The 13,568-nt window shown below is 42.6% G+C and overlaps 3 non-coding genes across 3 annotated transcripts; 2 read left to right on the plus strand and 1 right to left on the minus strand.

Annotated features, from left to right (window-relative positions):
- The first annotated feature begins 1,221 nt into the window (after nt 1-1,221).
- On the plus strand, nt 1,222-1,293 carry TRNAA-UGC (transfer RNA alanine (anticodon UGC)). Its single transcript has one exon. It is a non-coding gene; the product is annotated as a tRNA-Ala (tRNA).
- A 467-nt stretch (nt 1,294-1,760) lies between these two features.
- TRNAK-CUU (transfer RNA lysine (anticodon CUU)) lies at nt 1,761-1,833 on the plus strand. The gene has a single exon. It is a non-coding gene; the product is annotated as a tRNA-Lys (tRNA).
- Nucleotides 1,834-9,310: 7,477 nt separating this feature from the next.
- Nucleotides 9,311-9,383, minus strand: TRNAV-AAC (transfer RNA valine (anticodon AAC)). Its single transcript has one exon. It is a non-coding gene; the product is annotated as a tRNA-Val (tRNA).
- Between the last annotated feature and the right edge of the window lie 4,185 nt (nt 9,384-13,568).

Here is a 13,568-nt window from a genome sequence, read left to right on the forward strand (position 1 = left end):
TGGGAAAGGAGTACATCAGTGCTGTATATGTCACCCTGCTTATTTAACTTCTGTGCAGAGTACATCAAGCGAAATGCCAGGCTGGATGAATCCCAAGCTGGAATCAAGATTATCGATAACCTCAGATATGCAGATGACACCACCCTAATGGCAGAAAGTGAAGAGGAATTAAAGAGCCTCTTGATGGGGGTGAAAGAGCAGAGTGGAAAAACTGGCTTAAAACTCAACATTCAAAAAACTAGGATTATGGCATCCAATCCCATCACTTCATGGCAAATAGGTGGGGAAACAGTGAAAGCAATGAGAAACTTATTTTCTTGGGCTCCAAAAGCACTGCAGATGGTGACTGCAGCCATGAAATTTAAAAAACGCTTACTCCATGGAAGAAAAGCTATGACAAACCTAGACAGCTCATTAAAAAGCAGACATCACTCTATGGACAAAGGTCTGCAGAGTCAAGCTATGGTTTTTCCAGTAGTCATGCATGGATGTGAGAGCTGGACAGTAGAGAGGCTGAATGCCAAAGAATTGATGTTTTCCAACTGTGGTGCTGGAGAAGACTTCTTGAGAGTCCCTTGAACAGCAAGGAAATCAAACCAGTAATCCTAAAGGAAATCAACTCTAAATATTCATTGGAAGGGCTGATACTGAAGCTCCAATACTTTGACCACTTGATGCGAAGAACTGACTCATTGGAAAAGACCCTGATGCTGGGAAAGATTGAAGGCAGGAGGAGAAGGGAACAACAGAGGATGAGATGGTTGGATGGCATTACTGCCTCAATGGACGTGAGTTTGAGCAAGCTCTGGGAGATAGTGAAGGACAGGGAAGCCGGGCATGCAACAGTCCATGCGGTGGCAGAGTTGGACACAACTGAGCGACTGAACAACTCTTCTCTTTGTTTAACAAACGTAGCATCCTGCACCTAATCTTACTTTCCTTCTTTCGGCTCACAGTTCATTTTTGGGCCTCGTGCAGGATGACTTTCCCTTCTTTTTTCACCGCTGCCTCCAAGTGTTTATCCTGGTCCTGTGCTCCCCTTGGTCATCTCGGTCAAAGTCCACTCACTTGAAGTCAGTAGAGGACCCTGGAATAGCTCCCAGCTCTGGCCGCTGGCCTTTGCAGCCTTTCGATTGTCACAGTTAGCAGATGCTCTTCGTTCGACTGTGCTTTTTACCAATAACCACCTAACAGAAATTAGAGCAAACCTCACGGCAGGCTGGGGATGTAGCTCAGTGGTAGAGCGCATGCTTTGCATGTATGAGGCCCCGGGTTCGATCCCCGGCATCTCCAAACCAGCAGTGGTTTCCGTTTTGCTTTCTGTCGACCCCAGAGTTTAGAAATGCAGAATCCAAGGAACCACCCTAAATCGTGCAGTTTGCGCAGGTTGTGGGCACGGCGGCGGCCTTCACCCACTCTAGGCTCAACCCCGCGTCAGTGCATTTAAACTTCGGACTGAAAATTCACGGAGTAAGCTCTTCGATGGTATCAGGATGCAAACATTATTCCTCCTCAGCGCCTGTGTTTCTCAGGGATGGAAAAGGGCTAGGGTGCTGGCAGAAAAGGGCGAGCAGAAAAGGGACGGAAGTGGGAAGGACGGTCAGTCAAGCATGATTGGTAGAGTTTAAATATCTCAGGCTGTCAATAATCTTGTCTTTAGTGGCCCAATTTTGTCCCAATTAAATTCAACTTCAAACCTCAAGCTAGATTCAACCGGAACGCTTCCTTCAAGTAAAAGTTACTGAAACAGAAGTTCGGGTGCCCGGCTAGCTCAGTCGGTAGAGCATGAGACTCTTAATCTCAGGGTCGTGGGTTCGAGCCCCACGTTGGGCGACAGGTGTATTTTGCTCTTAACTACCGGAAGGTTGATAGTGAGAAATACTTCTGTTCTGATCCATGTGTATAAGCTGATGTTGGCTTACTTGGTGTTACGCTCTTGTTCTTTGGTTACTGTATCCTTTACCTACTAACAAAGCAACATTTTAGAAATTGTTTAAAGAATCCGCAGTGCAGGGGACGTCGGTTGGATCCCCGGTCTGGGAGGAACCCACGTTGTCTTGGGCAACTAAGCCTATGGGTCACAACTGTTCAGCCGGGGCTCTGGAGGCGTAGCCGCAACTACTGAAGCCTAGGTACTCTACAGCCTGAGCTCCACAAAAGATACCACTGCAATGAGAAGCTTGTGCACCGCAATTAAAGAAAGCACCCGCCCAGCAAGGAAGACTCAGTGCAGCCAAAAGTAAATAAATATTTTTTTAAATTGTTCAAAATGCATGTAATAAAATTTACCATTTTTACTATTTAAAAAAAAATTATAGCTGAAACACAATATGCTAGTTTCTGCTATACAGCAGATATATATATATATGTATATATGTCTATGTGTATATACTTTGTCATATTCTTTTCCATTATGGTTTATTAGAAGATAGTGAATATAGTTCCCTGTGCTATACAGTAGGATCTTGTCATTTTCACTATTTTAAAATGCACAATTCTGTGCCTCTAAACACACTCACATTGCTAGGCAACCCTCATCAATATCCATCCTCAGAACTTTTCCGTATTGCCCAACTGCAATTCTACCCAGTGAACATTAGCTCCCTATCTATCTTTCTCGCAGTCCCTGGCAACCACCATTCTACTCTCTGTCTCTATGCATTTGGCTATTCTTTGTTGTTGTTGTTTAGTCACTAAATCGTGTCCGACTCTTTGAGATCCCATGGGCTGTAGCCCACCAGGGATCCTCTGTCCTTGGGATTTCCTAGGCAAGAATACTGGAGTGGGTTGCCATTTCCTTCTCTGGGATTTTCTAGACCCAGAGATCCAACCCACTTCTCCTGCATTGCCTGGTGGATTCTTTACTGCTGTGCCACTCTAGGAACCTCATATAAGATAAATCAAAATTATTTTTCCTTTGTGATTGGGTTATTTCACTTAGCATGATGTCTTCAAGATTCTTCCATGTTGTAGCATGCTTTAAATTTCTTCCTCTCAAGGCTAAACAACAGGGGGTCCCTTGTGGCTCAGACGATAAAGAATCTGCCTGCTTTGTGGGAGACCTGGGTTTGATCTCTGGGGTCCCAAAGAGTCAGACACAACTGAGTGACTAACACTTTCAATATTCCATTGTATGTGTATACCATATTTTGTTTATCCATTTTTCTCTCAGTAGACACTTGAGCTCAGTTCAGTTGCTCAGTCCTGTCCGACTCTTTGTGATCCCATGGACTGCAGCATTCCAGGCTTCCCTGTCCATCACCAACTCTCCAAGCTCGCTCAAACTTATTTCCATCAAGTCGGTGATGCCATTCAACCATCTCATCCTCTGTCGTCCCTGTCTCCTCCTGCATTCAACCTTTCCCAGCATCAGGGTCTTTTCAGATGAGTCAGTCTTTTGAATCAGGTGGCCAAAGTACTGCAGTTTCAGGTTCAGCATCAGTCCACTTAGATATGGGTTTACTTATACCTGTTCTGTTCAAGTTCTTGCTTTCACTTCTTCTGCACGTATATCTATAAGTGTATTTGCTGATCATAAGGTATTTCTATGTTTATTTTTTTTAATCGTCATACCATTTTCCACAGAGGCTGCACCACGAAATGAGTTTTTAAAACATCTTTTGAGTAGGTAATATACTGTACTGTTCAAAAATGAAACATCTATAAAAATATTCAATGAAAAGAATCCAACTTCTATTCTCCTTTCTTAGGCAACAAGTTTGTATCCATGTACATATTCTTCCAGAAAAATTTTAATGCAAAGATATTTTTATTTTCCTCTATTTTACACAAAGATATAATTATAGCTCTGTTACATTTTAATTTTCTTTCTATCTCAAGACATAGAAATTTTACTCACTGTTTTTTTCAGCTGTCTAATATCCCACTTAGAGGAATCCTAGTTAATTCAGCAGGTCACCTACTGATGGATATTTATAGTTTCCAAACTCTTGCTATTTCAAGTGATGCTGCATTAATAAGCATATAGTGTAGTCCTCATGCACTTTTGAACTTACATTTGTAAGGCAAATTACCAGAATTAAGATTCCTTGGTCAAGTAAGATTCATTATATATGAAGCCGTAATTTTACAGAAATAGACAAATCACCAGGCTATGGCTCCTACAGGGTATTATTACTTCCCACCAGCCATGAATGAGACTGATTGTTTCTCTACTGCTTTGGTGGCATCAAGCTGCTTGAAAAACAAACCTAACATGTGACTGTTCCTATCCCCTTAATATTGCCAGGGTCCCTCATTGTCTGTCTTATAAGATAATAACCATTGCAGGGCCTACAGGATACTACCTACAGAGGAAGGGACCTTCCTTTTGCCTCTCATAGGAGCATACTTGGACAAAAGATTTTGAAGATCACATTGTCACTCTAACTTACGACTTCTAATCCAACTGTATAGGATAACACTATTTTTTCTCTTTTCAGACTTGTTTTTGTGGGAGCCATTGTGTTTTCTTCACTTGCAAAGCCATAACATCATTGGAAGGCCTGTTTAGTTATTTTTTATTTGGCAAATTTTCTCCCTTGGGCAGGAAGACTCCAATCAGGTATAGGAAATTAAATTTGTATGTGATTTTCTATAAGGTTTTGGTATCATGTAGGGCATATATAAATTATTAGATCATGCATGTAGATTGTGAAGTGATCTCAAATAATAATTATATATAATTTATATGTAAATACTGATCAACCATCTACTTGAATATTTTTATTTAAAAATTTCATTTGAAACAGAAAATTATCTCCAGGTTAAAGAACCTGCCTGCAATGCAGGAGACAGAGGAGATGCAGTTTTGATCCCTGGGTCAGGAAAATCCCCTAGAGGAGGAACGGGCAACGCACTCCAGTATTCTTGCCTGGGAAATCCCATAGACAGAGGACCCTGGTGGGCTACCGTCCATGGGATTGCAGAGTCGGACACAACTGAGCATGAACAAGTAGATGGATATTCTGACCAGTCTAAAAATATTCCAGTATCAAAAATAAAAATACTCCTGTATCTTTAACAGTTACTGGTTTCCCTTTCCTAAACTTGAGAAAATCATTCTTCTATGGTCTCTGTAGCATCAGTAGAGATGGTTCAATCATCATCAAATGCTTACCCCATTATTTCAATGCTATTTATATCACATTGGTTTAAGGGTGCAAGTCCCCCTAGAAAAAGGCATATCTCAGTAACATCATGGGGAATGTGAATTTTGGGTAAGGAGGAAGACAAAATGTCAACTAGAGCAAGCTAATTATGGAGGACTCCCTGGAAAAGGAATAATGGCCAAAAAAGATGACCTAGAATGACCTGCTCCTCTAGTCTGTGTCAGGACCAATTGGATTAAAATCACTGCCTATTTTGGGAAACGCTTTCTGCTGTCATTTGAGATATTCAGTGTCTAAGGGCAGTGGAAGGCTTTTGAAAAGGGAAAGGAATATATACTTCTTTTGTAATTAATATTCATTGTATTATAGTTACAAATGTTAAAGTCTAGTTTTTCTCACGGTTTTAAATTCAATTAAAATATTGTTGTTTTTGTTATAAAGCTAGAAAATTTTGAAACAACCAGAACAATCCCTTTCATTGGTTCTTATGTGAATTAAAGCCACCTAAAGACATCATCCTGCACATCTAAGCCACTGATGATATTCTCTAAAACATTTTAAATGATAATTACAGACTTTATCTGAACCCTCAATTCACGATGAGGTGAGGGAGGCACTGGTGAGGTCACACAGCTAGGACTTAGAGCTGATGTTTATTTTTTATTTGAAATTTTCTGAATGAACCTGTGTGTTCATCCTAAAAACTCCACATTGTGTTAAAAATTCCTACTGTGTTCTTCATTTGCCTGGGAGTCCTCAAACACATAAAATCCTGTGTCCTCCAGTCATTTTTCTTCCCATCTGCAAACGAAACCAGCAAATGGTGTGGATGCAGTCATCAGAATGCAGAGCCTTGGGGGTATAGCTGTGGCTCTTTAACCTCCAAGGTTCAGTAAGGAGGTCTTGGATTTTTCCCCATCCTTAAATACACCAAATTTATGCCTACTTCAGGGCCCTTGAACCTGCTGCCCCCTCTCCCAAAGTCCTTTTCTCCAAGATATTTGTAAGGTGGCTGTTTCTTATCTTTCTGACTCAGCTCATTGTCACCTCTTGCGATGTATCTTTCCTGGACTACCTCTCTAATACTGTCCTCTGCCTACCACTCTGTCAGATAACCCTCATTAATTTTCTCACAGTCTGTATCACTCTCTAAGAGTACTTTTCTATCCGCTTATTTGTTTGTTGTTTTAATTGCCTATTAGAAGGTAAACATCAGGAGGGCAAGTCTGTTTCACTGGCCTGTCTTTTTCACTGCAGTGTAAATGAATGAATGAATGAATGAAGTTTCCCTTTAACAGTGGCACACCATAGGTTTGTTGCAAGAGTGCAAAGAATCAATGTATGCCCAGCATCTAGAACAGTTTTTTTGTCCATCTAAGCATTCAATTCACAAGATTTGTAGCTATTAATATTATTTCCTAACCCTGAAGTTTTATACGGTAACAGAATAACCAGAGGGAAAGGGAGATGATCAATAGAGTGACTATAGAAGGATATATCATGAGATCTATGAGGAATATAAATAAATGAGCCAGTGGGGTGGGAACTGGTGAATGTAGAGGTAAAATAGAAATGGTGAAATAGAGAAAAGTGTTGAAGCTGAGTGATGAGTACTTGGGACTTCTTAATACCATTCTATTTTAAATTTCTTAATAAAAGTTTAAAAAATAAAAGCAAAAAGTAACACAATTACTTTTGAGTGAGAGATTTAGGTAAATAATTTTGTAGAGTATTAATGTTGCATATGTTTGATTGAGGCTTATTTGGAAAAAAAAAAGTAAAGATCCAGCAAAGCTACAATTAAATAGAGCTCTGTGTACGTTTACATCCTTTAAAGGATTTTCCTAGGGAACCTCAGACGTGGGGGAGCCAAGCTTTGGTCTGATGCATTGTGTCCTGGCACCCATATTTGATTCTTTTTTTACTAAAACAAAAAACAAAAACCAAAAACTTTTCTGAATTTGATTTAAGAATTCTTCCAAGTGAGGTCCAAAATTATTCTTTATCTAGGAAAAATTAAAGATAGGCCTGAAGTGTGAGTTTCTACCAGGAAACAAGTGTGCTTTCAAATTGTCAGGGCAGTGCTGAAAGGACAAAGGGGCCAATTTTAAAGGGGCTTCTACTGACAAGCAGCAACAATTTAAGCATCAACAAGAGGATAACTTTAGCATTAATTGAAACAAGATGAAACTAATAAAGCTCTCAAGCCCTATTGACAAGTTAGCATTAAATGTAACCCAAAAGAAATACGATCCACATGAGGCAACTTCCTGTGGAGCTTATTGCCCAGCCCAGCTGCCTCTTTGGTGTTAACTGTGTTGCAGTGGATTTGTTTCTTGTCTCCCCAAGCAAGTCAGAGGATACTCTAACGTTAGCTGAGGCAGGGACCAAAGTCCACCTGGTGAAGAATGACAGGACTGAGTGATGATCCTGGCCTCCCCGAGTCTTGGGTGGGCTTGGAGGGGGTACAGCAAGAGACACTCTGACAGTCCAGAGCCTGGGATGCAGGGACTGTACTGATTTATCTCAAATCAGTCAGTAAAATATGAGGGGGAAAAAAAAAGAAACTGAGTGAGCAGGGGAAACTGGGAAAATTCTTCCAAGTGGGGTCCAAAATTCTTCACTCTTCTAGGGCTCTAAGTTGTGCATCTGGACCCTAGCCTTTTTGGTCGGGTTTACATCTGTAAACCAAGCTAAGGCATATGAGTAAGTATTTTTTAAAAAAGCACTGATAAAGATATGGGCATGAGATTGATTTTGTGTCTGTGAAAGTTACGTGAATGCAGGTAACCTAACAAGCTTTGCCATCCCGTAGCCAGTTTTGATTATGCTTTGTCTGCATTTAAGATGTGAAAGTGCTTTCACTTCCAGGGCCTGGGATTTGATTCCTGGCCTGGCAATTAAAATCTCTCAAGCTGCGCAGCACGACAGCCCAACCTTCCACCCCGCCCCCGCCTCCGCACAACCAACACCCACCCCACCCCCCGCCCCGGCCCAACGCGAAAAGAAAACAAAAAAACCCTGTGAAACTTTATTTTAAAAGAATTTGATTTACCACTTAGATATTTTATCTATTTGACTTTCAAGCTTGACAGAAGTCCGAGGGAAAGAAGTAGTTGCCTCTAGCTCGTGTAAATTGTTGTACCGTCAGGTGTATGAAAGTGTAAACCCCATTTTCCATGCGTAGAAGCAGGCTACCCTTCTTCAGAAGTCCTCACCGTGTGCCTGTCTGCAGACATCTTTCAGGCCGGGAACTCTGGCCTGGGGACTCCCAAGTACCGCTGGTCTGCTTCTCTGAAGCCTTCGCTGACGTTTTGCCCTTGACCTCTGGAGCCCGTTTCGTAACACACCCTTCGAGTCGCATAGGCACGCAGCATATGCGCAGCAAGTGAGGACGGATGAAGAAGGCGGCTGAGCGAGACACCTGTGGAGAGGCTGATGTTCTTTTTACTGTTCTATTCTGCCGCTGAAGACGGATGCGTAGGTGCAGGCCGGGAGTGAAACCAGTCAGGATAGAAAAACTCAGACTCGCTCGCGGTGGTGTCCCGTAAGGTGAAGGTTGTCGCGCTAATATCCGTCAGCGCTGAGCGGGAACCAGTCACCAGCAGATCTCTGGCAGACCCAGGTACTTTCTCGGCTATGCTAACTTGAATTTCTCACGGTGCCCTGTTTCATTCCGCATTCTCCGTCCTTTAGCTCCGTCTGCTATTTCCTCTACCCCACATTTAGTCACCTCGTGTGACGTGTCTGTGGCTCAGTGGCCTCACCTGCAGGAGAGGGAGACACCAACAACAGGACCAGACAGTCAACGTGATTGTGATAGACGGTGAGGTTATTACTGCTCTTTCCTGTGAACTCTCTCCCAGCCTGACTTCCACTATATGATTCCAACGCACTTGTACTTTTTACTATTTCATTTGTCTCTGAGTGGCATTCCTGCCTTCTGATCTTCTAGGATTTTAAGTTCTGTGAAGGATGGCTCTAATGACAGACCACCTTCTTTTGCGCTACAGACCTAGAGATCCGTAATATACTCGCTTGAGGTGAACTGGTAATAGATTGGAAAAGAGAGCGGTAGGATAATACTGTAAAAGCTAAGCATACTTTTACGCACATACATTCCAGGGACAGATGACAGAACTTGACAAATTAACTAGAAGAAAGTGGTTGTAGCTGGGGAAAAATAAAAATATTTTTCTTGTTTCCGCCCGGTTTCGAACCGGGGACCTTTCGCGTGTTAGGCGAACGTGATAACCACTACACTACGGAAACACCTGAAACTTACCCTTTCCAAATCCCTTATAGACTATAGTCACTGTCATTGCCCAGGTCCTCCTCCTACCTCACCTGCTGGGTCAGAGCCTTTGGAACAATTCTACACTAGGACATCGGTCCCCTGGTGGCCACAGGTAGCAGTGTTTGTCAAACTTGTGGAGCACGACCGGTTGGTAGGTTGTGAAATCAGTCAGGTTCAGCAATTAAAAAACAAAGGGGTGAATGAAAGCAGCGAGCCTCGCCCAAGGGAAGGTAAAACGTGGATAATCGTTTTCATTATCTGTCTTCTAGGGAGACTGCTGATGCTGGATAAGATTGCCGGTAGGAGGAGAAGGAGACGACGGAGGATGAGATGGTTGGATGGCATCACCGACTCAAAGGACATGAGTTTGGGTAAACTCCGGGAGTTGGTGATGGACAGAAAGGCCTCGAGTGCTGCGGTTCCTGGGGTCGCAAAGAGTCGGATGCGACTGAGCTACTGAACTGAACTGAACTGAGGGGGACTGCTGCCGGGTTTAAATTTTCACATAATATGTGCTCTATTGATAGTTACGCTCCAAAGGATTCAAATACAAAGTACATGAGATATGAAAATATTTCTGTCAAAATATACGTTAAATACGAAAAGCAACAATGAAATTAATTTTACATATGCTTTCAGAATAACTATTTCTTAGAAATAATATAAAATTATTAAGAATAAAGGGGAGATTGAAACATATTAAGTTTTAAGTCGATGTTACTTAAATAAAGCTGACATTTTTATTAAATTTTGAAAATGTAGTGAAATCTCTTAAGTACCTTATAAAAATAAAATTCATCAATCCTAGCATTCGATGCCCAGAATTGGGATGAAATTTAACGTATATTATATGTAGTTTACACGTATGCAAATTTAAGAGCAGTATGGATGGTTTAAAATACTGCAAAGTGTTTTTCTGCCACCAGCGCTGGTGGCCAAAGACCAAGGTAACCAGGAATTGGAAAAGAGGCTGAGTCGTACTGAGTGGGGATTCTTAATGTGTGAGTAGGGATTCTGTGACAGGGAAGCCCCTCTCCCCCAGAGCACAGGGCAGGAGACTCTCTTGTCAGAGTCTAGTTCAAGGTTAGCCAGGAGACTGCAAGTGGCTGAATTCATGAACACGTTACGATTTTCCCTTCCTAAGCCATAATTTGACTTTACCCATTTGTCCTTCCTTTTTTGCACATCTCCACTCCCTTGGCTTCAGTGGAAGTTTTGCTGCTGGGTTTCCTCCTAATCGGACTCCTCCATGTACTTGAGGCCATCTCCCTGAGGGTCAGATCTCAGCTCACACTTGACCCACTCTCCTTCCCTGATCTGTGACTGCTCTCCCCAAGCTTTAGATCCTCCTGCCTTGGACATTTTGGACATGTCCTTTTAGACATCTCCCAACCTGTCCAAGACTGAACTGACTAAACCTCTTTCCTCCCTCCCCTAACAGCCCCAATCTTCAGTATCTGATCTTGGTTATTAACCCATATAAAACAGAAATCCAGGAGACCCCTTTCCTACCCTGAGCACAAACCATACATCCAGCTCCTTTGCCACTTCTCCGGCTGGCTGCTGCCTTGACCCTGGTGCAGGCCCCTTCCTGTATGGACTGTGGTTGTGTCCTTCCAGCTCCTCTCCCCAAGGAAGTCTCACTTCCTTCACACCTCCAGCTCTTCGTTCCTGAAAGAATCCAAAACGTACGTCAGAGTCTTTCTGCCTCTTTGGCCTTTAAAGGGCAATACTGTGCATTAGCCTGATGTCTGAACTGTTGAACGCCAAGAGCTACATAGGTCACTTACTAGCAGAGGGATCGAAGAAGGCAATGGCACCCGACTCCAGTACTCTAGCCTGGAAAATCCCATGGATGGAGGAGCCTGACGGGCTACAGTCCATGGAGTCACTAACAATCGTACACAACTGAATGACTTCACTTTCAATTTTCACTTTCATGCATTGGAGAAGGAAACGGCAAACCACTCCAGTGTTCTTGCTTTGAGAATCCCAGCGACAGGGGAGCCTAGTGGGCTGCCATCTTTGGGGTCGCACAGAGTCTGACACAACTGAAGCGACTTAGCAGCAGCAGAGGGATTACAAACAGTTAAGACCTGGCTTGAGGGGCTTCTGTGGAATGGTTGGAGAGGAGAGAAAAGAAGAAATTGTAGCAAAAAGCTGGGGAGGGTGTGCCCTCAGCTTGTTGGGAGACAGGAAAGAGAAACATGTACATTTGGACTTTATCTTAATGAAAAAGTCAGAAACTTTTAGGAATGTTTTCCAGTCCCAGTAAAGGTGGTAAAAAAAAAAAAATCCCTGAAGCAACTTTGCAGATAAATTTGCAAGCCTTTTGCCACACGAAATGCCAAAGTCCAAACTATTTCAACGCTGGCTTGTTTAGACCCGTCGATCCCAAGAAAAGATGGTAGTAACAGTAACTCCCCAGGGATGTGTGAGTTATGACTGTACTAGGAACTCTACCTGTTTTACCAGCCAATTCCTGTCTGCACTGTCTTCAGAGGGCGTCATGCTAAACTCTCCCTAACTCTTCCTTTCCATACACTTCTGAGACTGAAGGTGATAACTATCCTTCACTTAGAAAGTTTAATAAACCAGCTTTATATAATCAGCCAACTTCTGTTGTGGTCTGATATGTATGTGGGGAGACTTCTACAGATGGAAAATAGAAAATGAGATGAATTTACAGGACTGAGGAACAATAAATGGAAAAGAATGAATTCATGTGAAGTTAAGGAAGAAGCTGGCGACAAGACCTGCTGAAGATGTTCATGTTAGGGTCTTTTTAAAAAAAGGCACTTTAGCTGGAGAGGATGTGACGAAAAGGGAACATTCTTACATTGTTGGTGGGACTATAAACTAGTACAGCCACTATGGAGAACAGTGTGGAGATGCCTTAAAAAACTGGAAACAGAACTGCCATATGACCCAGCAATCCCAATGCTGGGCATACACAATGAAGAAACCAGAATTGAAAGAGACATGTGTACCCCAATGTTCATCAAAGCACTGTTTACAATAGCTAGGACATGGATGCAACCTAGATGTCCATCGGCAGACAAATAAGGAAGTTGTGGTACATATACACAATGGAATATTACTCAACTATTGAAAAGAATGGATTTGAGTTAGTTCTAATGAGGTGGATGAAACTGGAGCCTATTATACAGAGTGAGGTAAGTTAGAAAGAAAAACACCAATACAGTATATTAACGCATATATATGGAATTTAGAAAGATGGTAACGACGATCCTATGTGCAAGACAGCAAAAGAGACACAGATATAAAGAACAGACTTTTGGACTCTGTGGGAGAAGCCGAGGGTGGGATGATTTGAGAGACTACCATTGATTCATGTATATTACCTTATGTGAAACAGATGACCAGTCCAAGTTTGATGCATGAAACAGGGCACTCAAAGACACTGCACTGGGACCACCCAGACAGATGGGACGGGGAGGGATGTTGGAGGGGGGATCAGGACCAAGGGACACATGTACACCGGTGACTGATTCATGTCAATGTATGGCAAAAACTACAATATTGTAAAGCAATTCAGTTCAGTTCAGTCGCTCAGTCGTGTCCGACTCTTTGCGACCCCATGAATCGCAGCACGCCAGGCCTCCTGTCCATCACCAAATCCCGGAGTACACTCAAACTCATGTCCATCGAGTCAGTGATGCCATCCAGCCATCTCATCCTCGGTCGTCCCCTTCTCCTCCTGCCCCCAATCCCTCCCAGCATCAGAGTCTTCTCCAATGAGTCAACTCTTCGCATGAGGTGGCCAAAGTACTGGAGTTTCAGCTTTAGCATCATTCCTTCCAAAGAAATCCCAGGGCTGATCTCCTTCAGAATGGACTGGTTGGATCTCCTTGCAGTCCAAGGGACTCTCAAGAGTCTTCTCCAACACCACAGTTCAAAAGCATCAATTCTTCGGTGCTCATCCTTCTTCACAGTCCAACTCTCACATCCATACATGACTACTGGAAAAACCATAGCCTTGACTAGACGGACCTTAGTTGGCAAAGTAATGTCTCTGCTTTTGAATATGCTCTCTAGGTTGCTCATAACTTTTCTTCCAAGGAGTAAGCGTCTTTTAATTTCATGGCTGCAATCACCATCTGCAGTGATTTGGGAGCCCTAAAAAATAAAGTCTGACA

The sequence above is a fragment of the Capricornis sumatraensis genome, chromosome 9 (assembly GCF_032405125.1).
Source record: "Capricornis sumatraensis isolate serow.1 chromosome 9, serow.2, whole genome shotgun sequence".
NCBI classification, from domain to species: Eukaryota; Metazoa; Chordata; class Mammalia; order Artiodactyla; family Bovidae; genus Capricornis; species Capricornis sumatraensis.